General features: G+C 36.9%; 1 long non-coding RNA gene across 1 annotated transcript in view; it reads left to right on the forward strand.

Annotated features, from left to right (window-relative positions):
• Window positions 1–26,963, forward strand: part of LOC118160596 — a 179,656-nt gene that overhangs the window by 131,999 nt on the left and 20,694 nt on the right. Inside the window, exons 6-7 of the long non-coding RNA XR_004747591.1 lie at window positions 406–625; window positions 2,099–2,200. This is a non-coding gene — a long non-coding RNA (uncharacterized LOC118160596). The remainder of the gene's footprint in view (window positions 1–405; window positions 626–2,098; window positions 2,201–26,963) is intronic.

Here is a 26,963-nt window from a genome sequence, read left to right on the forward strand (position 1 = left end):
TCTTCTTCTTCTTCTTCTTCTTCTTCTTCTTCTTCTTCTTCTTCTTCTTCTTCTTCTTCTTCTTCTTCTTCTTCTTCTTCTTTTTCTTCTCCATCTTCTTCTCCTTCCTCTTCATTTTTATTAATTATTATTTCTGAATCTGGCTTAGTGTTATATTTGCTTATTATTTGCTCCATATTAGGGCCCTAATGAGAGCAGTAATAGGTCTTAATGGCTCTGTCCAGCCCCAGCTGGGACCCTCACCCACACCCTTAGCCACGAGCCCACATATGCCCTCATACCCTTGCTATGGCTACTTGTTTGCTTATGCTATGTTGTAAGAAAGCTTGTTTTCTGTCCTGTTCTTTGATGGTTCTGATTTGCTGACTGGATTAACTTTGGGTCTGTCTTATTTTGAACTCGCAGGATGGTTGACTGAAACAATCAGGCCACAGGAACTGCCTAGCTCACTGGCTGGGTGTTGCAGGATGAGGCACTGCCTGAGCAGAAAGGACGTGGCCCTGCTGCAGCCCTGCCCTCCCCCCTCCCGACCCCCAATTGGTACCACTTCCACTGTAGAGTGGCCTGCCCTTGCTGCATGCTGATACTCCATGTTTTTCTCAGTTCCTTTCTAAAAGCACTACAGGTGGGTGGTCCTTATGATCGTTTTACCCTTGACAGAAACCAGCATATTTGTGTGGCATAGGACATCAAGCAACTCTTTCATAGTCTGGAGAACTCACTTTTAGTGCTGAGTTTTTGGTGTTGATGATCCATCAAAGGGACGTTAACAGAGGCATTGTCCAGAGGATGATGGGAACAACCATGTGTGTAAGTTCTTTAACAAGGGGGAACTTGCCAACAGCTTGTATAGAGATTTCATCTGCAGAAAACAGTTGTTTTTCTCTGTAGAGGCTTTTACTAATGTCCATAGAAATGCTATTTACTCCACCATGCTTGTATACTAATCTTTGAGTCTTCTATTATGGAGAAAAACAATCCCATCCTATTTTATTTAGTTTTTCTTCCTTTTTTTGGTGGAAGTTCAGGACAGCATAGAGAATTTGTAGTGGCACACTTTATTTTAATAGCTTTTTTTTTTTTTTGTGTGTGTGTGTGTGTGTGTGTGTGTGTGTTTTGTTTGTTTGTTTGTTTTTTCCCCTGGGGGTTTATTTTTTCTGTCAAATATGGCCTTTGAGTTATATAACAAAACTATTAAAATAACTCATTTTGTTTATAACGATATCTAATCAAAGTCCAAAACCAATGCAAAACAGAAAGGATGACAAAGGGAATACAAATACAAATAAAGGAAATACGTTAATAACTGGGAAAATTGTTGTTATCTTAGGAGAAGTTAAATTCTCCCTTGACAAATTTAAATACAATCTAGTGTAGTTATGGAACTGTTGGCCAACTACTTACTAAGCTGTCTAATGAGTTTTGCAGATGAAAATAATATAGACAGGGTTAGAAAAGGGCTCTCAGTAATGTATCTTCTAGATTGCCACAGCTTGTGATGTCAGAAGAGATGGATCCCTCCTCCCATAGGAGCAATTATTTAAAGAACCAATGTCCCCTGACTTAGTAAAGGAAAATGTCAAAAAGAAGGCTTGTGAAAACCTTTATCTGAAAGAGTGCCTAAACACACCTCCGAATATGAATTCAATCTATGGCTGCAGTGTCTAAGAAAGAGTTCTCATATGGGCTTTGCTGGACTGAAAAACTTAAGGTGCTGAATGACTTCTGGCCTAACAGATAAAGCACAGATACGGTCTTAGTAAGATACCTATAAAATGATCATTGTTGCTGTTAATGATGCTTCTTCCAACTGATGAGGAAGAGAAAGAACATAGTACAGGAAAACTGCCATTTTTGTTGTTGTTGTTGTTGTTTTTGTTTTGTTTTTTTGTTTTTTTTTTTTTTTAAATGCCTATCTCAAAAGGAAGTAGGATGTTTGAGCAGCAAACAGAAAAGAACTGAACCAATCTTTCTGAACAGCATAAATATAGAGTAATAAAGACCATAATATAGGAACGCTGTTCATCTGAGAGTCTCTTGTTTTACAGGATGGATTCATCTATGTTCAGGTCTCATATTACGTTTTCTTCCAAAGCAGGAATGTAAGTCCAGAAGGAGGAGCAAGCGTGACAAAGACTTTCATTTCCCTTGAGCATGCCAGGCATCATCCCTAGGTGTAGCTGAGTCGCATTTTAATTTAGTAAGTAGAGTGTGTCAGCAGTGTCTCTAACAAAATTCTACAAGCAAATGCACATCAGTATAAATGTAGATGGAATGTGTGCTTACAGTTTATTTATACTATCTATCATTACAATGATGTGTATATATAATGGAAACTATAATTTATCCCTCAAAGATAATTGTATAGGGTAAGTTTGAAGGATAAGAACAAGGTGAATTTGGAAAGAGAGCAATACAGATATCAAATTTTGATCTGTGATGCCAAAAGTTTGCAGTATTTTGCAAAAGTAGCAAAATACTGTGATAAAGTTGGCTGGACTTGGGAAAGCTTTTTGATTTAAAGTTTTCTCTTCTGGCCGAAAAGCTTTCTTAATGAGGGGAACAGTGTTGAACTGAAAATCAGTCCTAAAACAAGAAACATAGAGTTTTTGCAAAGGCTTTATAATACTCATTCATAACAGAAGAGGAGCTGAGTTTGATTATTTGATTGTGAGAAGATTGTTAATGTGGTTGATTTTTTATTCCTCCAGCTATGATTGTTGTTGTTATGGAAATATACGAGTGAGGCTACTCACCAACTTAAAATGCAGGGATTATGTCTTGAGAAATATTTCATACTTGTATCAAACACCTGGCAGAAATAATCTGCCCCAAATAATTTTATTACCATGGTACTTTAAGTTATCATAACTTAATCTCAGCAATAGATTTGGATACATAGTAGCACAAATGCAAATGTTTTCTTTTTCCCACCCACCACACCTCCCACCCTATTGAAAATACCTAAAGTTAGGAAGGATGCTACTGAAGAAGTGTAGATACTGTCTCAAATTTACATATTAGCAGCTTTTCACTACCAAACACCCTCCGTGTGTCATTGCATCTGTAACTGAAAAGCTGTGTTCTGATGTGGCATGGATGGGAGGATATATTTTCATTCCAAGTTAATCTGGAGATAATGTAATCTAGAGACCCAAATGATCTGCTGAGAAATTGCTTTACATAAAGATAGAGCTGTCTGATCACCTAGTGAAAGCTTACTTTCTTTGTCTCTCCAGCTTCTGAAAAGCATTAAAGCACAACTAAAACTATATGGAATGTTTTCTTCAAACTCTTGTTGAGGTATAAAGGTCTCATTTGGGAAAGTATCCCATTCATGAGACAATATTTTCTTGAAGCTTTGTTGTATACCATCAATGTTTGAGGATTCTACCATGTTAGAAGCAGATGGACCACTGTGAAGATTATCCATATTCAAATGTAGGATTCTCCTTTAAGTAACATTTATGACTAAGTGGGTAGTAGGAAAGACATGCTTTAAACTTTTAGCATACACACTGAAATGAGAATCAACACTGCAGCTGGAACCTACTCGGATGGGATGGGATTTTAAAGGTTGGCTAATATAATCCAGACTCTACAATGTAATAGTGAGAAAGGTTGAGAATATTCTTTGACCCAAAGCTTTTACCTCCAGTATGCTGAATTCTCTGCAGAAACCAAATTGGGAGACAAATACTTCTTGAGTTAGATAAGATATGGAAAAGGGTATAACTGCCTATCACAGTTACCACAAGCCTCTTTTCTAAATTGATGGATAAGTTAATGAAAATAATTGGTCATGAATGTGTGTGCTTTGTGAATGAAAAGGAATGCAAAACTCTACATGTTTAAAAGAAGATATGATGAAGTGGCCATACTGGATGGCAGTAATAGAGAACTGAACAGAATAAAAAAAGAAGAAAGTACAAAAGAAGAAAACATTAGAAATGGCTTCCAGTTATTGATTATTATAGGAAAGCTAAAAGCAGTGCAGGAATGCATAATTCACAGTATATATCAAAAAAAGAAAGTTAAGAAAGTAATAAATCCCTTGTGCAGATACCCATACAAGCTAGCTTTTTGCATTTGCAGGTGGAATCCACCTTCCTTGTATATATTTGCCTTGCATCCCACTGGTTTACAGTCCAGAATACCAAAAAACTTATACAGTCCATATGCCAGCAGAAGACTCTTCTCTTTGAAGTACATTAGAAACGCAAGACTCTGGAAGTGTGTCTGGCTTCATCATCTGTTAGGTGCTTAAGGAACACTTTCATTACTGATTTGAACTTAGTGATGATCTAGCAAATGGGATTTACCAATGTTACAGCTTAATTATAAGTTTTAACAAACTCTTTAGAGGAAGACCACCTCCCAGCCCAGCCTTTTTGAAATTCACTAGGAAAGACCCCACTTCAAATTTCAAGCTTTAATTTCCTGTTTCCTATCTATTTCACATTTTCAAGGAATACAAATGTATGTGATGTTGTGCTTTGGTGCTGTTCAAGTCAAGGGGATGCAACAGTTATAAATAAACCACAATCAAATATTTGGGTAGGTTATATTGAAAGATGGGTCTGTTCAAGGCTCATCAGTAGCCTTTTTCTTCTCTCCCCGCTCTTACATGTTCTTTCACAAGGACTCATAAAATACATGTAACTGACTTACTATTGTAGACTTTTCCCAAGAAACCGCAGGAATAGTAATAAAAAAAATGTTTAATTGTTAAAGGTTAAGTTGCTTAAACTCTTCTGCTGTCTTCTGTAGAATCACTGTAGATATGTGCACTGCTTGTTGTTTCCTGAGATGATAGCCTGTCTTCTGTGATCTCGGTCTAGACCAAAATCTTCACTTGACTCAGGTTAACTTAATATAAACTTAATAAAAATGACACAGAACTGCATAAACCTTGATTTCAAACTAATGTTTGTGTTGGGAGTATGGTATAGCAGAAGTTGGATTTTATTTTTATTTTTTAACCAGTAATATACTTCTCCTTATGTGCTTATTTCTTCTGAGCAATTAAAGGTTGCATGGGACAGCTGGTGAAATTAAGAAGGGATTAAAAACATACTGTACATCTTTATTTTGCTTTATCAGTAGAATAATAAACTCTGCAATTCCTTAGGTTTTCATGTATATTATTTAATTTATATTTCATTTCCTTTATATAGGACAGTGTGGGGCTGGGTGGTTTTTTTGTTTGTTTGTTTGTTTGTTGCACACACCCTCCATTTTCTGGACTTCACTTTACTCAGTGCCAAAGTGGGACCTGTGAATTTCATGCTGAGTACAGAATCTGCTGTAACTCAAATTAAAAGTAATGGGAGCATTATCTGGGACATGCATAGGGTCTTGCCTTTCCCAGCAACTTAAGTGAGTGAACAGTGTCTTTCTGGAGCGGTTTATAATTAGCTTTGCTATAGTTTTTCTTCAGTACTCACAGAATCACAGAATCATCTAGGTTGCAAGAGACCTCCAAGATCACTGAGTCCAACTAAAATTTAGCAAATATGAGTTAGAATTAAGAGTAAACAACTTAATGCACTGCTGATGGAAAGTCTAACAAATGAAGTATGTATCTTTCCCATTGACTCAATATTGATATGCATCTACACAGGCATACTCCACAGAAGCAAGTCCATACTCTCATGCTTCTGTGAGTTGAAGTTGGTACCCAACTTATTCTTTGCTTTCTCTGTACAGTCAATCTCCTTCTTAGCTAACTACCCTCTCTCTAAGTTGAACCAGGATCAGCATATTTCCAGTTAGACTGAGGTGCACAGACAGTAAAAAAAAAAACCTTGTCAGGAACCCTGAATTTACCCTAGGTTATCCTATTTCTGGAGAGATGAGAGTTCGGTAAACTCTTCTGCAGAAAACTTGTTACACGACCAACTGTATTTAGGTGAATATGTAAGTATATGGCCCTGATGCTGGCCTTCACACTCGGGTTGTCCATTAGCTTCAGATGAAGTCTAAGAATTCTGCTTGAAAGGATACAATGAAGAAGCCCTCCCCTGTATCTCTAGTAAAGTCTGTGTTTGCTTCTGGTTGTAAGAGGAACTTAGCAGTCTTTGCTCTTGTCATATCAGTGCTGGACTACAGTTTGTAGACCAGCAAGTTGGCTGTGGATGGCATGGATTAAAGCTCTGAGAGTGAGGGGCAATGAGAAAGCGGGGCCTTTTGTAAACAAACAAACAAAAAACCTTGAGTAGATGGTAGGAGCTTGGGAGGGCTGAAAAGAAAGAGGTTTTTAAAAAAATGCTTTGGAACTACAGATATTATAGCGTTTTATGAAGTGCGTTTCAAAGTATCAGTGAGGCAACATGCAAACTATTTCCTCGAGCATTTAATCACATGTAGATCAGATTATTACAGCAGTACAAAGGTATTTCTATTTTTTGCCCTTAAACAATACTGAGTATTGTTCTTCGGTAATGAACTCTGAGGAGGAAAAAATATTTTGTGGAATAATTTTTTTGAAAATACATATCAGTATGAAGGCATTCTCAGCAATCATTTCAAAACTCTAGTTCATAGTGAACTTTGTGCATGTCTGCAGGGGGTATAAAATGGAAAGACAGGGAAAGCAATTTATTAAAGCCTAACTGGACCAAGCATAGATGCCTTGTCACCCATTCCACAATGGGGAGTTTTGCCGTTCCATGTATGCAAAAGGTTAGGTAGGACCATTGTAGGTCTGAGCTGAGTTCACTCTAGTCTTCCTAAAATGCTTTCTCTGCTTTCTTTTCTCACTTCCTTTGCTAAAAGGGATGCTTGCAGAAGTGCAGATGTAACTGCCAAGTGGCCTGATAATTGGTCCTACCTCTCCCACACCCCAGTGCTTAACAGCCATATATCAATGCACCTGTTGTGGTGCAGGAGTCACTGTTTTCTCAGACTTGCAGGGAGCATCTGGAAAGTCAAATGGCAGTGGATTCTCAGGCATGCTTGAGATGAGGCAGAGTGGGTGGGATCCATCTCATCTACCTTCAGGTGTCTGCATTGCACAGTGCATGGGTGTAGAACAAGAATGGTAGGCTAGCTTGGGTTTAAATGCCTATACTGAAGACACTTCCATCTTGTCCCAACATGGTGACAAGATGATGGCTTCACATCCCTGAAAATGAAGCAATGAACCACTGCTGCTTAGTATTGACCTATCTTCCATGGGACCTGCCTGTAATAGGACAAGATTTGAAGGGAGAAGAGATGAAGTGAGGAATATTTCACCAGTTCCCAGAAGTCAGAGAGGAGGAAGGCCAGGAGTTAGTGAGATTCTTTGAGCTGAGAAGCCATCAGCAAACTTTCTGTCCACTTATCTCCACAGAGACCGCCTGTGGGATCCCATGCTGGGCACCTGTGGGAACATGACAGACCACCACTTGTGTGGAGAGGGGACATGACTGCATCTATGTATGAGAGTCACACCTGCTGGAGTGTGGCCACATACTTGAGCATGGGATGTGCTGTGACAAATGCCACAATGGTGTAGAAAGAAGTGCTCTACCACATCTCTTCCCCCTCTTCCATGCATCTCTTTGGCATGGGATAGCAGCTGTATGTAATTCCTCTGGTTATCAATAAACTTAGGAGCTCTTGTCAGAGAGGCTGCCATTTACTAGCCCCAAACAGTCCTGTGCCAACAGTGATACCATAAAGATATCAAGAACAGTGTTTCAAGAATCTGTCATTCCAGTTCTTCAACTCAGCTGTGTTTGCAGTTCTATCTCTTTCAGGGCTGTGCAGGTATAGAAAGTATGACATTGTTTTATTTTTCATTTTAATTATTATTTTCAATTATTATTATTTTTAATTATTTTTCATTTCAAAGATTAATATAATTCATTATATTTTTCATTTCAATAATAAAATTGGTTAGGCACTCTACACTTTAGCAAAATCAAAGTATCATTGTATTCATAGATAGTAGTGTTTTTATAGTAGGATTTCTGTACAGTTCCTAATCTTTTATGTCAACCTGTACTTAATTTTCCTGTTTCAAAAATGCTGAAAAATAGAGTAATAAAGAGATATTCTTACCCTCTTACCCAAAACTATAGCAGAGAACTCATCTTGACGGTCTGAAAACAAAACAAAACAAAACAAAACAAAACAACAAAACAAAACAAAACAAAACAACAAAAAAAAAACTTGAAATATTAATGTTGTATTGCATAAACTACCTGTGAAATATACATGAAAATTATACAAGATACAAGAAATAACACATACCTCTGGAAACTGGACTCTTTCATTTAAAAGACAAGTCACCCATTCCACAATGGGGAGTTTTGCCGTTCCATGTATGCAAAAGGTTAGGTAGGACCATTGTAGGTCTGAGCTGAGTTCACTCTAGTCTTCCTAAAATGCTTTTTAGCTGGCAAGTAGAGCAAGTATCTAGCAGTATCTAGCAAGAATTAGACATGTCCCTAGTAACTTTCATTTTGGAGAAGGCTGGCTGCTTGTATATTTGTAAACCTGACTGAACCCATGCCTTCCAGCCACCAGGGAGTTTTCTCATGCTTTCACAGATGTTATGTAATATATAACATTCACTTAAAATACCAGGTGGAGACATTGCTTAGCAAACACTAACCTTGTTGTGAAAGAGCATTGGCTTCACTTACTTAAGGACTTTTCTGTATAGAGATGAATCTGCATTAAAAAAAAAAAAAAAAAAAAAAAAAAAAGACTTCCAGATTACATTGATGGAACTAATGGGATCTATAATCCTGTTCTTCATACAGTTGTCCTCCATCCTCTGAGTTCAGATTTAGAAAGCGTATTTATATTTTCTAACCTACTGGTTAGTCTGGAAAGGCCCATGTTGACAGGCTGTATATAAATTGAAACTGCTCAGATTTTTGCACTTGTTTGCTACCACGGACAATAATGATGCTGGTGTTACAGGTGACCCATGTTGATGACTCCCAGCTTCCACTACGCTGTTTGATAGATGAGTCTTTGTGTTTGGCCAAATGTAGCTGATCAGGGTATGTTAGCCAACCACCTGCAGCTAGCACCCTGAACTTCAGGCTTTGGACTTAGTTGTCCCCAGGTACCTTTCTCCAGTGGTGTTAGTGTGGCTGTGGAAGGGTTGATTGCTGTTCTGTGAGTGGGCTCAGCTCCAGCAGGCTGCCATTCTGTGGCTGGCCCAGGCACTGGCAAAGGTAAAGCATCAAATATACCTCCAGATGCCCTTGTGTTGCTCACCAGAAATGCGGCTCACAGCACCACTTCCACTTGGCTGGCTGGTCTCAGTAGGGGTATTGCTAGTGTGGGAGGAGGAGATGGTACATGCGGCATCAGGAGAAGAATCAGGGGAACTAGTAAATGTGTTTTTTTCGTTTGTTTGCTGCTGTGTTTTCTAGGGCACAGCAGATGAGGTTCTACAATGTTTGTGGGTTAGCAGAGAGGAGGGGCTAGAACATGGAGTATGGCCATGAAGTGCTTAATATCAAGAAAATCCCCACAAATATAGAAGCAATTATTTTCACTGTAGATGTGAGCTGGCTGACTGTGTGGCCACGGCTGCAGCCTAACATTAACTATGCAGCAGTTACTGGACTACAACTCACTGTGAATGATATACCTCCCCATTATCCTTTCTTGTGTAGACAAGCCCATAAAGAAAAAATAATAATAATAAGGAAAGAAAAGCTGAGTTGAACATAAAGCCTACTTAATTGCATTCAAAAGAGTGGACTCTGGCCTTTTGGGGGCTTCAAAGATTTTCAGTTTAAATGTTAGATTTTTTTTTCCTCTTTTTTTCAATCAAGAAAAATTGGTTGAGGCACATGCAGACAATTACTGACTCCCTCCTAGATGTCTTGAGATAGATTATACAATGAGGTATGGAAGTTTACCATGGTTAAGTGTAAGTTACTCTCCTCTGTGTGTTATAAAAATATTCTCCTTATGAGAAAAAAAAAAAAAAAAAAAATGAATAGTGAAAAAAATGTATCTCTTTTGTTCTTGTTAATTAATTTCTTTGCAGACAAAGTTATCACTTAGATTAAAGTAACTTTCATACATCATTTTCTTATGGTCTGTTTTTTTTGTTTGTTTGTTTGTGTTTTTTTTTAAAAAAAAGTTATGCAGCACAATTTCAAAGCTGTCTGTAGTGCTGTTTTAGTTGCCCTCATTCTAAATGAGGAGTTGTATCTGTGGGAGAAAAGAAAAAGACCAAGGGAGGAGATAATATGTTTTCTGATAAATTTCATGGTTTCATTTTCTTTTTGTAGTTAATCAATTTATAATCATGATGTATTAACAATTTATAATAAACCTTCTAAAATTTTAGTGATTTTTAAGATTGTGTCAGTGTTAAGGTTAGATATCTTCCCAAAATTCTGTACTTCTCTCCTGCTAAAAGTAACATTTAAATTTGAGAATGGGAGGAACTCTATTTTTATTTTTTTTTTCACATTGCCAATGTTTTACATGGCCTATTTCAGTGATTACCTATTTGTACTTTTTTTTTTTTTCTTTTTTTTTTCTTTTTTTTTTCTTTTTTATTACTACTAGTAGCATGTTTCTGCCAATAATAGGTAATACATATACCTATACCAATGTCATTATTAATTTCAAAACTTCACCAAGGAATCCAAAAGCAAATATGATGATAAGTATTTGTGGAGGCACTTCCATTTCACCTAATAGTTATCTGGCTCTTACACTGACAAATAAATTGCCAGAAGGCAATTATATTAACTCCCCACTTAACCCATTCTGCTCCACACAGAACCAACCAACACCTGGCTTGTGGTTGGGCTCCCCAGCTGAAGGCAAGGACTGGCCAGACAGGGCTTACAGTGCTGGGACAGCCAGGCAGGGATGGACAGGGGATGAGTATTTCAGAGGTGGGCTGGGGGCTGAAGGCCAACCATACTTATTCTGAGCTCACCCTCAGTCCTTGCTGCCTTGGCAGAGTCAGAGGCCAGACAAGAAGCTCTTCTCCCAACTCGCAGTAGGGTCCAACACTGAGTGCAATCAGGCAATTACAGATGCTCAGATGCAGAAAATAACTGCTGGTTTTGTGATATCTTCTCCATCGTGTTTCCTCAAAGCAAGCACAGGCTGTTGTCAGCATCAGTCAGAAGTGGAGTCTTGGTGGCTTCTACAGTGAGTGGAGCCTCTGGTCAGATTTAAGAGACTGGCAAATAAAGCTCTCCTTTACTTTTTAAATCTTAATGTGTGCTTGTACAACAAATGCTGCCCATAAAATGTGAAAAACTGTTTACTCAGTGTTTGGTGGTTTCTTGCTGTTGTTACTATATAATATCTGAGCTAGGACAAGTGCTGGCAACAGAACTTTGTTTCCACTTGCATAATTGTAGGAGTAATGAATTGGTGGAAAAAACATATATACATATTTTTCTCTCAAGAGAAGTTCTTTCCTAATGTCCCATCTAAAAATCTATGGCAAGAATCCTAATGATTTCAGAGGAAACTGGATGGGGCCTTTATGAGACCCTGGGGGGAAAAAAAAAAAAAAAAAGTATTTTAAAATGTTTTTTAACGTGTATCTTGTTTTGGTAATACTCCTGATAGCCTTCATCTTGAATGGAGATAAATGTTTTAAATTTCTCTTCATGAAATTAGGATTATTGCAGATGAATAGAAATTGGATGGTTTTCGTTCTTCTAGAATCAGATAGGTCCTTTCCCTAGATGATGTATGTTGTTTTTTTTTTTCTTTTTTTTTTTTTTTTTCAATAATCTTTCCCTGCAATCCCCCCTGCCCCTTTATTCTTTCTTTTTATCTTATTTTTTTTTCTCCATTGAGTACTTACTGGCTCAAAAATTTTCTCTACATGTGCCCTGTTGAAAACTTATCCCTTTGCTAAATTGCTAACTAAGAAAAAACACCAAGTCTGTGACTTCTATGTCAGGTTAATATACAGTTTTATAATATGTAGACTGGAACGGTACCCTTATTCTGCAATTTAATACTGAGACAATAATTTGATTAGTAGCTGCCTATGGTCTGAGCTATGGTGAGGCATGGGTATATATTCCATATACCTGCAGCATGTAGAGGTTTAATGGAGCTCCTAATTACTCTCCCATCACTTGTTGTGCATTGAAAGAAGAAGTTTTAAGACTGCAGCTATGGCAAAAAGAAGTCAAGAAAGGAACACAAATTTGGGTAAGTCAGTCTATGAAATTATATGAAATAAAGAGCAGAGCTCTGGAGAAGGAGGAGGGGTAATTGTAGGCAGTTTAAAGTAAGTTTTACGGTCTGGTGAAAAAAGGTGGGTACTTTTATGAAGATGTAGCAACAAGGGTTGACAACCTGACATTTCTTCTAGCCTGGGACTTATGGAGCCAGGTATACATTCTTGTGGCTTTTGGGTATGATTTTATTTTATTTTATTTTATTTTATTTTTTATCTGAGGCAGGTAAAATCATTAACTACATAGAAGAAAAAAAAAGAACGCATTGAGTGAAAGATGAAATGCACAAAACAAACTTGTACATTAGGCTAAAATATAGCTGGATACTCTTTGAAATGTGTCTACCTGGTGTAAATATATAAGGTGTTAGCTTACAGTAAGGGTCTGAGCTGATGTTTTCCTTATGACAGGTGAAATCAGTCAGAAGGATATAGTTGCTCTGCTGTGATCCTGGGTCAAGTGCCAGATGAGTGCATTGTACAGACTGTCTGGCCATGGGAGAGTCTCATGCAAGAAAACCTCTTTCCTTATCTCTGAATGAGAGACTGAGAAGCAAAGAGCCAGGTGCTTCTCCTGATGGTGCCTATGCTGTGGGCTGATAGATGTATCACATTTTGCTTTTGAATTTCAGGAAGTACTTCTATTAAAGGGTTTGAAGGAACCTAAAGGGTGATGGTGTTACCATAAATAGGAGGCTGAGGGCCAAACCTTGTTTTTAATTATATTAGTACAAAGTAAGCCTAGTAGAACTCCAAAATAATTAGTAATTATGTTCTTGGTCTCTTATACCTTCTGTAAGATAAGCTCTTTTTTACATCTCTTTTTTTTTTTTTTTTTTTCTGATATATATATATATTTTATCATCATTAGTGGACTTCAATGTGGAATACATGCAGATAGAGAAATTATTTATAAAGTTAGGTACTGGATCTGTATGGTTGTAATTCTATCCAATTTGATCGCTCTTTGGGTTGCAGGTTTTTTTGGGGACTGAAGTGCCTAGATATGAATTCACTGTTCTGAGCACAAAATGATTACGTGAGCTTCAAATACATTTGCACTGTTCAAGTAAAATGAGTGTTACATTTGCATGACTATTGAAAAAAATGAAAATGTTATATTCAGTAGCATTAGATCTGCTGATATCAGTTACATTCTTTGGTGTTTGTCCCCACGGAAGACACCTCTGTTGGGGACTAGTAAGCTTTGCTTCTAACTTATTTTTATTTATTTATTTATTTATTTATTTATTTATTTATTTATTTATTAATATACTGAAAACACAAACTGGAGCAGCTAGTCTCTCAATTCATGGTTTCTTGCTGTATTTCATGATACGGTGGATGTAGGACCACCTTACAGGTAAAGCAAGGCTTGTTAATGGTGGGAATAAGAACTTGGTTAGAACTGATAATATAAGACAAAGATGGATGCCAAATTCTGTACTAAGGCAACTAAGTGAAGACCCCACTGTTGTTTACGTGATTTGAGGAAGGGCTATTGAGCCATTTAGCTCAATGGGACTTCATGCAAGTACAACTGTGCCCCCATGTGGATATCAACTTAGCTTTAGAGTTCAAACTGCCTCTCTGAGATGCCCAGATGCCAAAACTTCTATTGCTTTCAGTGAAGGTGGAACTTCGAAAATTTATGCTTTGAAGCACCCTTCATGCATAGACTTTGTTCTATTCTTCTGGACACAGCCAGAAGAGAAAAGGCCATTGTGCAAAGAGAAATAGTGGACTCTTTTTGTTTTGTTTTTCAATGGTTGTACTTGCCCTTTAGATTCAGATGCTGGTGTTCTTTTTATTTAACCAAATTGTTTTTCCCCTCTAACTCACACCCTATACTTTCAACGGCTTCTGTTTCATTTTTTTAATAATAGCCCAGCTGCCTCTGTTTTTTAATGTGTCTTTGTTGATGCATTACCTACTTATGCCTCCTGAGATTTTGTTTGCTGAGGCTTTATAACACCCTCTGGAAAGAGTTTTAGGGAATATATCACTTTACAGAACAACACCTATTTGGCTTCCATTCCATATCACTGAAAGTGCCCTTTGAACAACTTAAGCTTAAAAATACACTTAGAGAGTGTTACATTAAGTTAAAGACTGAAACAATATATGGCCCTGGAATTTAAGAATTTGTATAAAGAGAAATTTGGTGAGTGCTGTGACAGTCCCTGTTAACAACAAAGTGAGGATGACATGACCCCACCTCCCTTACATCCGTGATGATGAGCATGATTCAAGTATCAAGCTCCAAAGTGCACTCCCCTTTTCAGCCAGCTATAGATGGCAAGATAATAGTAGCTAAGGTTTTGACTGAAAAACCCTCCAAACTGAAGCACTGTAGGAATGAAGTTTGAGAAATCTCAAATCTATGGTGAACCATCCTGCACTGCTGCCTTTCAAAGGCCTCTTATTTAAGTAAAGGGCAAAGCTGTGAGCATTTAGAAAAACCCGCCTGGAGAGCAATTTCTATTCCTACTACAAAAAAAAAGGGGAGGGAGAAAACCCCCTTCTCTTCAGACTTGCAAGCCTAAAGAGAGCTTAATTAAAGTAAATCAAAAGGAGAAATATGAATAAGTGGGGAGACAAATTAAATATTTCTCTATGCTTAATAGCTCAAGCTTCTTCATTTCGGGCTTACAAACTTTCCTCTGGAATGGTCTTGTGTTCAAATGAAACTTGGATTTCCAAATATAAATAGATAACTGTTGGCAGCATTCTGGTATGCTTTTTTTATCCTGAGCCTAACAAGTGAGCGGCAGTGAATATGCGAGCTTTTCTTAGTGAACCCAGAGGGACTTGTTCACTGGGCTTTCAAACTCTCGGCACCTTTGCTGTTCCTCCAAAGAGGGCCATATAAAGTACAAAAGGGCCTATGGATTCAGCTTAGAACAGAATTGATTTTCTTCCCTGATTTATTCACAAAGGCATTATTCTTGTTCCCATTGAAGTAATTGGCAAAGTTCTTGCAGATTCCTGGGAGAGCAAGATTGGGCCTTAATGTAACAGTCTGTTTGCAACCACACGTGGGGCCCTTGTTTCAGCGTGCCATGGTACTTGAGCCAAAGAGGAAGGTGTGTATGTGGCTGTAGGCAGGTTTACCAGCCCCATGATGAATGGGGACCTGGATATAGGCAAGTCACCTCCTTCATTTGAAACCAGGAATATGTGCTTGATGCTCTTGTCTGAGCAATTTTGGGTGGAAATGATTGCATGCTGTCAAAAAGAGGTGGTGTGCAATAAAACAGGGGGGTGTCTCAGCTATCTGGGGTGCAAGGCAGACTGGAGAAGTATGGCAGATGTGGATCTAGCCCCTGCTTTTCGCATTCTCAGTAAGAGTCTCATCTGTTGAATTATTACTTGCTGTGGAGGGATATGCTTTCTTTGGCAGGTTTCAGGTCTGATCTCAAACAGAGCAGCTATACAGGACCTGCAAATAGATTGCCAGCTTGAAATTAGCCTGTGTGCCATCTTCCAGGATATGTTCCTTTACTTCCTGGATTCTTCTGTCTTCTCTGAAACAGGGATTCACCCAAAAGGGAGAGGAGAGCAACACTACCAAACAGTACCACCTTTAGGTTTTAAACGGAACACTTCCAAGGTACTGAAAACTAAACCCTGTAACTACTTCAAACTCAGAGAATACAAAAGCCTCTTTAGCCTTTTAGGGGCAGGAGTAGTGCTCCAGATGAAATAATGTAAAGTAACACTTCTGCTCTGTCACGAAGATAAATTGATATATTTTTTTCCAGCTCAAAAAAATCAGTACAAGTGGAATTGTGATCATATCAAAGATGACTGCATTTAAATGTGTAGGCCTATTACTACTTAGATCTCTCCTGACAGTCAAATAATTACAAAGCTATTTCCACTGTATTACAGTGGACTCTGCTACTCCTGGAAAACAGTAGGTGAAACTCTGTGGCACACAAACAAACAAAAAACTTAGAAATCAATACAGAGTACATATGACTTTTTAAAATTTATTTTTCAGTGGTTGCTTACTATTTCAGAGAACAATAATTTAAATGGTTGGTAAGCCGGTGTAGTATCTGAAATGCAATGACAGTTTCTTTATTTTTCATCTTCCAGTAATCGTTACTGCTAAGACTAGTTAAATATGTCATTACTTAGACTTTAAGGGTAAAAGCGTTCTACAGTAGGTGCTGCCAACTGCATCGTGTAAATGCAGAAAACATGTTCTGTTGATAATTTGCCAACGACAAGTTGAACAAAGAGGGTTTGGGTTGCTATACATCAGTCATCCAAGTTCACTGAGGTTCCTCACAATAGCTATCTACTTTTTAGAACTTAAATCATTCATTGTTCCTGATGCTTTGTACTGTCTGGCTATTTCACAGCTTAAAAAAAGTTAAGACAGTTGATATCTTTCTGTCAACATTTTATAGACAGTGAATTGTATATTATATTCTGTGAAGAGCTACTGTTGTGCAGTCCTCTGTAACATGTAAATTATTGTGTATATGTATGAGAGAACTGCATGAAGATAATGAACATGCAACTTTCTTCACCAGATACAACTGTTAATAATCCAAGTTAGTTAAGGTACTACAGAATATCAAATGCTTACAGAGATCAAATGCTGTCAGCCTCTGAGATGCATTGCTTTGCTGTGCAGGCCTGCATATGTTCAGAGACAGATGTGATCTACTGACTCCAGGCTTTTGTAATTTTGTTATGGACATCCCTTATCCTTCACCTATTTTATTGCCATGCTTGTTGGATCTTCTTTGAGAAAAAGCCAGCTGGCTGGCTCTTACTTGTCTTCTGTAAAAATATCACCTGCTTGTTCATGGAAAGCATCTGGTTGTCCAAGGAAAGCTTCCTGTTGTGACAGTATGGTTTCTTGTGCAATACCTCTAACTTTTGTCCCTTGATATAGATGTAGGTTATGTTAGTTTTGGAATGTCAAAGCAGGTCCTACAGCATTCAAGACTTCTAGTTTTCTGTGGAACATGAAGTCATCAAATCCTTCAGTAATGACACTTTGTAGTTCAACAGAATATAGCAGAATCTGTTGCTTTTAAAAAATCTATATGGTTTATTATTTTTAAAACAACTTCTGCCTATCCTGTGGATTGAGAATGCTGAGGTCTGGCATGCCTGACTTGTACTTTCCTGCTAACAGCCTGATAAAATAAACTGCTCATTGAACGGGGGTCAATCTGAAATGCATTTTCTCTAGGGGTATTACATGAATTGAAGGTTTATGTCAAACTAGAGTAGCTTCTATTAATGCTGTCTTAGAGAAGGGAGAATACTAATCTTTCCTAGCCATTATAAACCAGCTCAAACATATTTTGTGTCAGGGTAGCCTTTCGTTCACTATTTTCACACAAAGTTTGGTTCCATTTGTTTTGTACTTTGACAAAAAAAAAAATAAATAAAAATAAATAATAATAAAAAAATCTCAGTGTAATTACTCCCTTTTCTTGCCTCTTCTTTTTGATATTCTTTCAATTCCTAAATTTTAAATTTTAAAATTTTAATTTAAATTTTAAATTTTATTTTTTTTAAAAAAAAAGGAAAGAAAAAAAAAACAGCTTTTGACACTGAAAGCTTCTGCTGTAAATTGCTAATAGAAACAAGGAATATGCTGATCTAACCACCTTATTTGAATAACCACAATTGCTTTCTGGAAGTCGTTTGGCAGGAGCTTTGATAATACATCTTCAACTGGGCATGCCCTTCTGCCACTCTCAAGGTTTATTTCACTCTTTTTATTTATGTGTCATCAGAAGCTGTACCTGCTTCTGCTGTGCCTGTTACATCCAGTAGAACACAGTGCAAGTACTATGGTACTATGTGGAAGAAATGGCATACTCCAAGTCTGGTGGTTTGCTTTGTATATGCATACATATATTGTATGTATACTATGTATACTACGTATACTACATACAATATATGGATTCTTCTTATGAATCATGAAATAGTTGAATTTCTACATCCCTTCTATTCCTTCCTGTGAATGTCCTGGATGACATCTTCATGATCTTCAGTTTTAGTTTGCTACCTATCTTTGAATGAAATCTTTTAGTAAGTTATTCTCTTCTTGTAGTGTAACTTTATTTTTGTCCATCTGGTTATCCATACACTGAATTGCAGACTTTAATCTAGGGGAGAAATAATGGCTAAATATTGCAAGCCCTCAATTTTACATATTTATTCGACTGAAGTACTAAGTAATATTTCTGACTTCATACTTATTTGGACTTTATGCTGAACACAAATACCCATAAAAATAATCCCCATTTTTTTTTTTGTTGTTGTTAATGACCACTCCATCTCATTTGACATGCTTATACTCTTGTGTGCCTATACTGTGCACATGATTCTTTCATCTCTTATCCACTGCATCTTGGCTTATGGCATTGCTCTTACATGTGCAGCTCCACATGGTGCTGCTTGTCAGTTGAAATGTATCAACCACGTGCCTTCTTACTTTTGATTTATTTAATTGAAACTGAGGGGAAGTCAAAATACAGGAGCTAGTTGTTTTGAAACCCATTGTTTTACCTGTGAATGTGTGGATTTGAATGTGTGGATTCCTTTGAGGAATGATTTAATCTCTGTCTTCCAGTAATTTCAACTTCCATTAGCTTTGTCCCATCTTCCAGTTGGAAGTAAGTGGAGAAATAACATGTTTTAAAAACAAATAACATTTTCTTAAATCCCAAACACTCTTGTCTGCCCTACACATAGGCAGACAAAATTTTACTCCTACATCTCATGTAGTCAGTAAATGATTAATAAGTATCCTGTTTGTGGTCTCCTGTAATTGTTCAGAGTCACTGAGCCTTTTTCAAGTGTTTTTTTTTTTACAGCTGACAACGTGAAATATTCTTGTATAGTGCAAGGGCTTATTTTATACAAAGTACGCCTCTTTGCTAGAAGATTATCTAAAAGGTCCAACATTTGATTCATTTGGACTTCATGACTCTATTATAGTTTTCTAGATAGATGATTTAGATAATGGTAGTTGTTGCTTGTAATATGCTTCACTGTATGGTCTCTACAAAGATGATCTTATTGACTTCATTTAACCCTAAATCTGTGGTAAAGTCTCTTAAAGCTAAAAACAAAATGATGAAATTTTGCTGACTTAACTGTTCTGGTACTATAGGCATTACAAACTGACATATCATCATTGACAGTTCCAGAAAGTTAGCTTGTTATATCATTAACAAGGAATTAAAAACAGAAGAATTGCTTTCCAGCTTTTGACAGCTTGTTTTTACCCTATTTTGTGACTCTAACTTGTATTCTGATCTTTTTCTTTCTCTCTCTCTTTTTTTTTTTCTTCTTAAATTACCCTACAAAGAGTACAAATTTACCCTGTATATGGAAGCCCTTAGGGTAGAAGATCTGTCTTCAGTGTATTACTGTCTTCAGTATCACTGACAACTGGTAGTTTGGTAGTTTATGGAAAGCATGGAAAGCTTTTTTTTTTTTTTTTTTTTTTTTTTTTTTTTTTTTAATACAGTGACTGCTTGATGTTTCCTACAACAGTTTGACATTGTTATGGCAGAATTACATAATCCAAGATTCAAATGAACAGTGTCAAAAAGTGGGTTGGGATAACATGGAAACGGGATAGCTGGGTGTTCCTGCCTTCCTTCTGGCAAACTGACTACCTGGCAATTTTTCTTGTCTTTCTGAACAGTAGTGATGATTTGAAATTCAGAAGATAAAAGTGGAGAAATAGGCTAAATAAGCCATGTCAGTTTTTCAGGGTCAGTTCCCCCAGTTCCTGCGCAGTAGTGGCCTTTATGCTGGACTGAAGCATAGCTTTCTAATCTGACAGTTTATGCTCTGCTCACTGGAAGTTGTTTAGTTGTTTACATCTCAGTGTTACTGTGAGATCTAGAACAGTTGTGTCTAAGTGATAGTCAGTGATAGTCACGGATATCTAGCACAATCTTCATTAGCTACAACAGTAACTGTAGTTGATCTAGTATCAGGCTGATCAGATTTCCTCCATCTAAAACATTGGATAACTTCCCTCACTTGCAAAACAGACAAGCCTAATGTGGGGCACATGACCAGTGATGATCTTATTGAAATTAGCACATTGATTTCCAGATGAGTTTTGAAGTGAGGATTTCCGATTTTTACCAATTGTGTATGTGTTATTCTTGCCTTTGAAAATGAAATTGAATGCACTTTGAAGCTGTAAGTAAAATTGAGGAAGCAAAACATCTAAAGAAACAAATAACAAGGACATTGTCTTCAGGGGCAGAGTTAACATCTGCCCTCAGCCAGGATATTAGATATCTCCTCTATCAATGTCAACAGCTTGCAATCCTAGCACAGCTGTTAATCCTTTCTTTTCAAAATGATATTAATATACAATATTTATCAAAAAAATATTACTAGATATTCAAGATTACTAGCATTAGGTGATGTTGGTCCAAGGTTGATGGTGATATTCAGTGAGTCAAGCAACCCAAGTGGTCGCTTATTTTACACAGAAGTCCTATTTTTTTCCTAGTTGTTTTTTGTTTGTTTTTGATTTGGTGGGTAATAAAATTCTACGATATATTACTCTAATCACCAAATTGCTGACGGCTATTTTAAAGAAGGCTTGCCTGTATTATTTTACCGTGTTTTTTACTGTGTCTAGTGATGTCTTTGTCCTTGACTCATATCTTTACTCAAGGGACAAAACTCTTCTGTCTGGGCGAATCTTTTGCTCAGCTTTCAGATTTCCGTTTCAGGTTTGGCTGACTCAATGACTTACCAATATCATGTATACAAATGCTAGATCTTTGGCCTGGGCTGCTTTCAGAAGCACTTGTAGAGACCCACTTCACCTAACAGAAGACTAAGTTTCACTCGCATAGTTATATACTATACCTATACTATACCAGAATTTTCCTTTTTTTTTTTTTTTTTTTTTTTTTTTTGTAGTCATATCTTTTCTTAACACAGTGGTTTTAGTTGCCAGGGACAATCAACTTTCCTAATCCTGCTGGCCACACTATTTCTGATGCAGGCCAAGATGCCTCTGGCCTTCTTGGCTACCTGGCCACACTGCTAGCTCATGTTCAGATGGCTGTTGACCAGCAACCCCAGGCCCTTTTCTGCCAGGCAACTTTCCAGCCACTCTTCTTCAGGCCTATACTGCTGCATGGGGGTTTTGTGATCTGAGTGTAGGACCTGACACTTACCCTTGAATGTCATGCTATTGGACTCAGCATATAGGTCCAACCTATCCAGATTCTTCTGCAAAGTCTTCCTACCCTCAAACAGGTAAGGGTAGCTAGATAGAACCTTCATCAGTAGTTCTTAATTTTCCAGGGGATCCATAAAACAACAACTTACCATTGGGGTTAAAGGTTTACTTTAGCAATTTTAAGCTTGCTGAATGTAGGCTTGCTCTCTTAGCTGTTGCAAGCAGAAGTAATCTGCTGACAAAAGTCCATAGGGAATCCATAGTCTGAGAACTCCTGGTCACCTACTGTCTAGAGTACTAGAGTACTATCCTAATGTGCAGAGTAGTAAACAGTAAGCTTGTGTATGTCTTCAATTTCGGGTTCCTATATTTGCTTTTATGCCCATATGTTCATATATCTAGGTTTCTGAACTACTTTATGTGCTCAACTTCTTCTTGAGTTGACTTGGCTACCCCTGTGGAAAAAAATAGAAAGAACAGGTTTAATTCTGCCATTTTTAACAATTTGCCCATGAATGTATGATTAATATATTAATTGGCTTTGTAGTGAGAGCTGCCAATGGTTTGAAAACACTGTTTTTTGTCTCTGCCCACTGACAGCACACAGTGTGCTGTGTTTGAAGATAGACAGATGTTATGATTTCTGTTTTGAAACTTTTTTATAGTTTTGTATACAGTGCTAAGGTTATCCAGGTAAGTGTCTCATGACTTTATCATATGAACTGTCTCTTGGTGTTAAGGAAATAATGCAAACTTGAAAACTAAGGTTTATTTTATATTCTTGGATATGCAATTTTATTCATAAAAGGTATCGTTTTTGTCTTGCTATTATGTTCTATGAGAAATAGTAAACATGTATCCCAATATGAGTTCAGAAGCACAGTTAAGAAGACAAAATCTGACAGTTGTTTGTAGTTTTTTTGTTTTTGTTCTTGTTTGTTTGTTTGTTTGTTTGTTTTTTCCACATATAATAACTTTGGGGTATAAGTAGGGATGAATGTGTAAATTCTATTTTAAGGGGAAGAAAAGAAAAAAAAAAAAAAAAACAGCGAATTTCTAGCTTTCAGCATCACACCAGGGAAATCTAATTTTATTGGTTGGTTGTGATTTGTTTTTTTCTCCCTCCCCCCCTCCTGCCCACTTTTTTTTTTAACTCCAGTAAAAAAAAAAAAAAAAAAATCTTTAACAGAGAATAAATGCAGTAGAGCTTTGAGCCATTTTGGTCCAGAGGACAAGCCTGGTACATGTCCTTTGTTAAGTTGTTTATTTTTCTTGTGCGTGCATTGTACTTCTGTCCAGGCGGGAGTCTGCAGGCAAATGTGGTGTGGAGAGCCCTGTAACATGTCAGGGTTTCCCATCAGGCAGCTCAAGGAAGCAGTCAAGGTGAAGTGAGAGGGTGACAATTTTCTGCTGGGGCTATGAAAACAGGATTCCTCTTGGCCCCATTAAATATCACGTTTTTCCTCATGCTTTCTGTACCCTGTTTATATCAATAGTTACACTTTGAGCAAGGAGGTTGTGTTTGTACAGCTTCCTGCTGTAGGATGTCTGTGTAGGTGTGGAATCAGTTATTGGCCATTAGCCACTAAAGTGAGCAAGTATGAAATTGATTTTTTTTTTTTTTTTTCTGAATTCACCAGTTCAACCTACAGCAGATAAAAGAACACAGCTTGAGTAGACATAAGGCTCTATAGTCCATAGCAGGCCTCAGTTAGGTGCTTGCTAGAACTTAATAGTGTATGTAGATCAAATAATAGGAGTTTTGTCATTAGCAGAATCTTCAGTATGGAGCTGGAGAACAGAGTTTATTAAGAAATTACTAACTTGCATTTTTTTTTCCACCTTTATTTATTTATTTTCTTTCTTGATAGAATATGTTGTACAGGTTTTTGTAATTACAGGACATACTTTTGCCTTTTTAATTACTCTGTCAGAAGCATTGCTGCAACAATTCCTTTATTTCAAGTATGCTTGTGAATACATTTTTTTTTTTTTAATGTTTATTTCTTTTTAAGATGGCAGTTGTGTACTTTGACCTTGGCATTTGGTTGAATTCACTGCTAAGCAAAACTTACTAGTGCTGAGCTCTGCATTCTCCAAGCCTACTATATAAGCTTATGAACTCATTATGCATGTTTGTTTATTTTTGATAAGTAAAACCAGCTAAATCTAGATTGGCATTATTTATCAAAATACCACCTAGAATCTTCCTCTCTTAATAGAAAAGAAAAAGAACAGTACATTAAAATCATGCAACAGTGTTATAACCTTTCTTGCATATCAAGTAGATATTGAATTATCTTGAGATGATCATCAAGATGTATTGAACAAAGTGGTAAATATTGATTGCGTCAAGGTTGAGATTAGTATTTACCTCAAGGGTCAATAAATTTTGATGTTGACTGAAATGTGAAGTCAATATGTATCTATATATATATTGTTAATACATTCTGAATGCATTCCAAAGAAATATCTAGAAGTTTGTTCAATAATCCTAGTGATCTCAAGGGACAGCTTCCTTCCAGTTAATACTGCAAAGGAAAAATAAGAAATGGAATAAAGTGACTCAGTTCTAATCAGTCAAATATACACATACACTATATTTGATATGTATAGAGATGATCATGTGTACGGGTGGACCAAGAACTTTCTAGAGGGTTGGTCCAAAGCTGTACAAAATCTCTGTGACTCCCTAAGGAATTACAAAGCTCTGCCCCCCACTTTGGATTCAAAATCAAAGTGTGTTTTATCTACCATGAATGTAAATGAATGAATGTGTGCTAAATAAATAAATAAATTTCAAGGACCTCATTTACTCTTCTCTAAAGATTCTGTTATAAAGTGCTCTCCCTCTGGAGAGTCGAGAAAAAGCACAGGACAGGTTTATATCATGTTGCTCAGTGTATTATTGGCAGTTCAACAAATGTTATGGCATTGAGTTTTATGGTAGAACTACTATAGCTGTTATTTTTCCTAAGCTCTGATTCAGCCAATCAAGATATTTATGTGAACCAAAGGGCTAAAACTAGGGAAAGGCAATTATAGGACTCCTTGGAATGAAACTGAGACATATTCATGTGGTGGTAGAGGAGGGGAAAAGATCTACCCCTTCCCTCCCCAGCTTTAGAATGAGTTGGCAAGTCCAAGTTTTGCTGACTGTGTGTGGCATTTTTGTGCCATTTTTCATCCAGGTATCTCTGTTGCTACTACTAAGCTAAATAATGGCAATGTCTTTTATAAAACACATTTGATCTTCTCATGGAAATGGACATCTCTTATACATGGCTTGGGAAAAATCCCAATCTAACTATTCAACAGTGGCTAGTTTAATTCTGGATTTATGACTTTGATCTTGATCTTGATGTAGTACAAAGGAAACTTAAATTTCTTAGAAAATAACATTTGTTGTGTGGAGTTTATGATACTAATGGAAAGACACTGTGTTTGTCTTTGCTGACCAAACTGTCGAGTTCTTTAAGTTCATATGCTGTTCCTCAATGTGCTGGTGTAGAAGATAATATTAGCTGCAGAGTGCAGGCACAACTGAGGTGTTAAAACTCAGTCTTAGCTTTGAATTACCTTGCTTTTAAGGATAAGTCTGACACAAATGCTATTTTAATGAACACTTTGTATCTAACACCATTTCATTTGAATGAGCGGTGTAGCTGTGTTATTACAACATTGCTGAACGTTACTGCTATTTCCATCTCTCATTAAAATAATAAAGTGCAGTTATAAACTGTTGCTAAGGACAGAGGCTGGCTCAGAGTGAGATACTCATTTAGCATTTCAACGGTTATGCTGTGCTGGAATGGCACTGAGTTCCTTACAAAAGCAAAAAGAATAGGCAAAAAGAAATCCTTGAGGCTGTCTTGCTTGCTTGCTTAGTGTGAAAGAAATGTGAGAAATAAGTGCAGTTCAAAGACTGACCAGGAGGAGAAGACTAGCTGGATATGGAACAATGAAGAATTTAAATAATAATAATAATAATAAATCAACAACACTAGTCTTGTTAATATTTAAATTTGTTATTGTAAGTCTTCTTGAAATAAGACAAGAGAGCTGGAAGAGCTTACTTTCATTAGCTGCCATCTGTTCAGATCTTGACGTATGTATTCGCATTAATGGTTAAGAGACTCCCTGCTTTTCAAATACAAGTTTGTCCTGAACTATGCAGCCAATCTTTATTCAATTAAAACAATGAAGGTTTTGTCTGTAGACTTATCTGGATATACCAGAACATTTTATTTTTTTTTATTTTTTTTATTTTTTTTCCCTTGGGTTAATGGTAGTTTTACAGTTCAGTATCAACTTGCCATTCTTTACAGCTTTTAAAAAAGGATCCTTTTAAGACACCACTGGTCTGCATTAGGAATGTTTTTGTTATGGTCAAAAATAAGTGGTAACAGAGGCTGAATTTAACCTGTTATCCAGAGAGCATTCAGTTGTTTGATCCCTTGTTCTGTGATGCTGAGCAACTTGTTCAATGTTTTTGTTGTTATGATAAGTTGTTGAATGTAGAACATGTCTTTTTGTCATAGCTTACTTGGAATCAAAGAAATAATGTCTCATAAGAATGTAAGATAAAACAACCTATGAACATAAAGGGCAACTTTTTTTCTTTTACTTCTGTTCTGTAAAATTCTACAAGTTTTGCTTTCAGAGGTTATTATCTGAAGGTGGGAAGTGAATCTGACATTCACATATACTATCTGCACCACTGCATACCTCCTGGGACCATTAAAGGAACCTCTCCTTCCATGCAACCAACTATTTTAAAGGACTTCTACTCTGTTCCACTGTTTCTTTTCTTGGTGTTTGCCTGTCATTTTATTGATGGAAACATAGCTCACTGTCAGCAGTGAGCTATGTCCATTGTGCCTATTGCAAAGGCTGAGGTTTAAATTCCAGCAACCTTTGGACATACATTACCAAGCAGTGAGGGACTTGGATGGCTTTGAAGAGTAAGATATCTATGCAACTTCAGTTTCAATAAAAACATCTATACTTAAACCAGAATCTGTTTTTGTTTCATTCTATCTCTTTTAACAGCTCGGTTGACATTTCCCATAGAAAAAAAACTTGGTAGTGTATTCTCAGCTCAGTTATAAAGGAAAGATGAGAAGCTTGCATTTTGAAAGCAATTTCCTTCACAATTCCCATGTGGTGGAACTGTTGATATAACTTGTTGTCCTGCAGCTTTCTATTCCAGCCAAAATGCTAGCTCCACTATACAATTATCCTAGCTTTAGAATTGACTTCTCCCAGAGAGAAATCATAGGGGAATGATAAGACTTTCTAAAGATAATTAGGAGGACTCCAAACTCTTAACCATCTAGTACAGATACTGCGTTCCATAGGTCATGTTGGCTGATTTTTTCCTGGTTACAGTTGTTCATCTTTTAAAATCTTCTAAATAGCTCTTTTGTGAAAAAGTGAAACTATAGTGAAGCCCCACAGACCATCTGTCAAACATTGTTTATAATGCACTTTCCTTTCTGCACCTGACAAAGTTCAGGAAGAAAGTCTAAATGGGGATGAAAAAAAAAAAAAAAAAAAAAAAAAACA

Source organism: Oxyura jamaicensis, chromosome 1, assembly GCF_011077185.1.
Source record: "Oxyura jamaicensis isolate SHBP4307 breed ruddy duck chromosome 1, BPBGC_Ojam_1.0, whole genome shotgun sequence".
Taxonomy (NCBI): domain Eukaryota; kingdom Metazoa; phylum Chordata; class Aves; order Anseriformes; family Anatidae; genus Oxyura; species Oxyura jamaicensis.